Source organism: Palaemon carinicauda, chromosome 6 (assembly GCF_036898095.1).
Source record: "Palaemon carinicauda isolate YSFRI2023 chromosome 6, ASM3689809v2, whole genome shotgun sequence".
Lineage (NCBI taxonomy): Eukaryota > Metazoa > Arthropoda > Malacostraca > Decapoda > Palaemonidae > Palaemon > Palaemon carinicauda.
In genome coordinates, this window is record NC_090730.1 from 151692122 (window position 1) to 151696985 (window position 4864).

A 4864-nucleotide genomic window follows, 5' to 3' on the forward strand; every position below is an offset into this window, starting at 1 on the left:
GGAACAATAATGATTTTACAATCACCAATTCCATTGTTATTACTTTGGTGTCACAGCCATTAACATTATTATTGAGATTGATATTCGTTGTTTTAATCGTAATGGTAGTTTTAAAAACCACGGAGATTGGAAACCAAATACAAGTGATGCTATGTAAACTAATCTCCCCGGTATAATGTGCAAATGAAGCAGTTAGCTTTTAACTGATGAGCGGAGTGAATGCAACTAAATTTATTTGGACGGTGCATCAATATATATACAACACGTTCCAGTCAAGAATAACACAAAAGTTCAAACACAATGAGACAAACATAAACAGATTATCAGTGCGAAAGAGAGCGATAACGAAAAAAAAAAAAGGATATACTGTAACATTGTACGAACGTGTAATACATGTACTATACATCAATAAGTAGTGTGTCTGAATATGTATATATATATATATATATATATATATATATATATATATATATATATATATATATTATATATATATATAGGGCCTACAGTATATAAATATTTTTTCTGTCGCATTCAAACAGGATAGGAAGTAGTCATACCCTGGTGAAAGACGGTATCCCCCGAGAGTTACACAAGGATACCACAGTCTCCCACAAATTGCCAAACCAGCGGTTTGTAGTTAGGAAAAGGCTAAGGGTGGTTAGGGATGGCTTTGTCAGTGTGTGCATCTTTTTTCACAGCTTGGGTACACTATTATTACAAGAATATCGTTGCAGTGACGAACTGGCTAAGTATTTAGATAGATATGTACAAACACGCACCACCCTCTCACGAGGGTATAACTATTCCCTCTGCCTCTGTCCAAAGGACACGGAGAGCTGAGCGTGACTGTATATATATATATATATATATATATATATATATATATATATATATATATATATATATATATATATATATGCATATATATATATACATATATATATATTATAAATAAATATTTATATAAATATATATATATGTATGAATATTTATATGAATATTTATATGAATATATATATATGTATATATATATATGTATAAATATTTATATGAATATATATATATATATATATATATATATATATATATATATGCATATATATATATATATATATATATATATATATATATAAATAAATAAATATTTATATAAATTTATATATGTATATATATATATATATATATATGTATAAATATTTATATGAATATGTATATATGTATATATATATATATATATATATATATATATATATATATATATATACTGTATATATATACATATGTAACATCTATATTATATATATATGTATGAATATTATATATATATATATATATATACATATATATTATAAATAAATAAATATTTATATAAATATATATATATATGTATAAATATTTATATGAATATATATATGTATATATATATATATATATATATATATATATATATATATATATATATATATACTTACTGTGTATATATATAAATAAATAAATATTTATATAAATTTATATATATATATGTATAAATATTTATATGAATATGTATATATGTATATATATATATATATATATATATATATATATATATATATATATATGTATATATACATATATATAACATCTATATTATATATATATGTATAAATATATATTATATATATATGTATAAATATATATATATATATATATATATATATATATATATATATATATATATATATATATCCAGACACTTGCTATATAATATATGGGCGATATCTGGTGAAAGTGATAGATATACAGTAGTATAAAGAAGCTGACACTCACAGTTGAGTGATCTCTTATACAGGCTGACGCAAGTTTTCGCGTAGAATAAGAATAAACAAAAATACCCTGTCGAGGTGAGCTTCGTTTTTTTGAGAAAGCAAGCACGTCTTGTTTGTTCACCACTCGCTCAGGGACTCTGCAGAGATATGTATCTTGGTCTATGGCCTGGGTGCTGGATTAGTCATGTACCCATGAGGGACAAAGGCATGCTTGCGAGAGGCAAAAACACTCTGAAGATGTCTTGTTTCCATTGTGTGTATTTTTTTTTTTTTTTTTTTTTTTTTTTTTTTTTTTTTTTTGCCTTTTTTCTTGCCTGTGTATTTTTTTCTTCGCCTTTTCGTCCTGCCTTTATTCTGTTTTCGCTTTGTGAAACTAACCAAAAAGAGCTTGTTTCATCATTCCGTGTGACATTTTTAGAATATTTATTTTTCTTACATTATCGTATGCTTCTATTTCTGTTTTTTTCATGATCCATTTATAATAGGAATAGCAGAACTTAAGATTCGGTGGTATTTGTCACATATCGAGGTTTTATGTATAACAGTAATTTTATTTAAAGTATATTTTGTGGTGTAAGATATAATAAAACTAGGTGAGGTGTCAAACAACTTCCCATGCAAAACATGGAGCGAGAAAAGAGGATCCATATTTATAGCTTGACGTAGGAAGTGTACTAATCACATTAGCTGACTCATGCTATCACATTTTCTCCACAGTACTTAAAACTTTGTCGTATAACGTCACCCACCATAAAGACTTTGAATTAGCGTCAGTATCATATATGCTGCTCATGAAAAACTTACAATTTGGTATTTTAAGCAGGATAAGGATAAGCAGGAGTGGTTTTTAATAGCTGAGATCCGTCAACCCGGGAGGTTCCCATCGTAAAATCTTTATCTTGAAAGCAAGCAATTTTCCAATTTAGGATAAATAATTCTCATTTACGAATGAGAAAATACGACAACTGAATATCAGAAAATTATCTTCGTTCGTTTTATTCTATCAAAAGTTCACAGTGTTGTTCCTACACTGTTAAACAAAACCGAAATTTTAATCGGAAATTCTCCGTAAAATATTCAATTCTCAGCCGTACTTCAACAAAATACAGGCGACCGTAATTTGTACCATACTTCGTTATTTCCTTCTACGGATTGGTGACCGTAATATCACTCCTTTACTTCAATATATCCGTTTTTAAAACGGTAAATGCCTGGCAACGTTTATTCCAGGATTTTGACCGTTTTTTTATGGCAAATGTTGACCGTATATGAAGTTTCCATCACAAAATCTTGGATAATTTTCAAAAAGGAAAATTTACACTTTATAGAATCGTATACTGTACAGTAGAAACATTGAAGCGTACCAATTTTCTTCTTGCCCATTTACTGTCAACGTCCAGAATTAATAACTTTAGATTGATTGATTGATTGATTTTTGAGATTGATCGATTGATTGATTATGAGTTGTCTGGCATCCTGATGATAACTTGCGATTTTTCTTTTCTTTTTTAATGAGAATAGGAGTAAAATCTTCATAATTACTGTTAAAAATCGAAGTGTAAATGTACACACGAGTAATTTAAAGTATGCATTTGATGTAACAGGAGTTTATCCAGTCATATCTCTTTACTCCCTTTGATGCTCGCCTGAAGCACTGACCCTCACGCGAGATAGGAATTGGAGCAAGTACCACAAGTTAAAGCGTAGTGGGTAGAGATTAAAGATAACAGATTAAAATCCAAAGGAACAAAAGCTACTGGATATAGCTAAGATATTCGTATCATTGTTGTTATATGAGAAATATGTAGTGAACGGAGTAAATGACATATACGTATGTACACAGATATTATTATTATTATTATTATTATTATTATTATTATTATTATTATTATTATTATTATTATTATTATTATTATTATTATTATTATTATATATATATATATATATATATATATATATATATATATATATACTGTATATATATATGTGTGTGTATTTATAAAAAGCGAGAGAGAAGAAATTACTGACGTGTTTTCTTTCACTTATGTTTAATTTGTTTTGAAGCTGAAAATTTAAATCTTTCATAGTGGGTTAAACTGATTCACAGAAAATATAATGATTTAAAATGCTTTCATAATGTACATTTCAATCCAAAAAAAAAAAAAAAAAAAAAAAAAAAAAAAAAAAAAAAAAAGGTTTAGCATAAAGATGTAAACGAATTGTGTTGAAACTCGGCTATGCATTGAATGCAACGATAAAACCTTGTAAATTGTATTATGTCCAAGCGCTGTCAGACGAATTGGTTGGAAGGAAATCGGAAATAGCGATATCAAAGCAAAATCTAAGAATACGACGGAAATAAAAACCAAAGTAAAAAGGCAACTTATCGCAAAGTTTTGCAAGGCGATTATAAAGTTGAAGTTTGACAGGAAACCTTTTCAGAATAATTCTTGGCATCATGGCGTGAGAAAAGTGTTGCTTAGCTGGACGTCCAGGTTTCCAGGGTTCCAGCTACCGAAAGAAAAACTCCCACTGTGTAAGGAGTCGGTGCGAATTCTGAGAAATTCTCGAAAGTAAATATTTTTATTTTTTGGTCTTTAGGTGATTAGCATTTCAAGTTTTGCTCATTTTTCAAAATTAGTTTTTGATGTTAGCCATTGAGATTACAAGCTGCTGAATTAGTTGGTCATATTATATAAAAAAATGTCTTTCCGTACCAGATGGAAAATGAAATCTTATCACTTCAGAAATATTTTCCATTCTGAAGGATATAAGGTATAAAATGACACTAGAGCCTGAAATAAGCACTTTGAACAGCTGATGTAATTTTATAGTTAGTTCCCTTATAATGTTCATATACGGTTTAAGATACACGTTAGTTCATATAATACGTTGAGAATGATAGTAAGATGACTATATTGAGCGATGAAAAGTCTTATCATCCGGGAAGTTCTGTTAGACTTGTGACTCTGAGTAAGAAATAGATTCTTCAAATTCAATTTACGGTAAAGTAAGGGAAAGACTGACGTAGTTACTGGAATTTAGGTTTACCC

General features: G+C 27.8%; 1 protein-coding gene across 1 annotated transcript in view; it reads right to left on the bottom strand.

Annotated features, from left to right (window-relative positions):
• Nucleotides 1-1978, bottom strand: part of LOC137642738 (G-protein coupled receptor Mth2-like) — an 18805-nt gene extending 16827 nt beyond the window's left edge. The window contains exon 1 of the mRNA XM_068375571.1: nucleotides 1813-1978. The gene's annotated coding sequence lies outside the window, so the exon portion shown is untranslated. The remainder of the gene's footprint in view (nucleotides 1-1812) is intronic.
• Between the last annotated feature and the right edge of the window lie 2886 nt (nucleotides 1979-4864).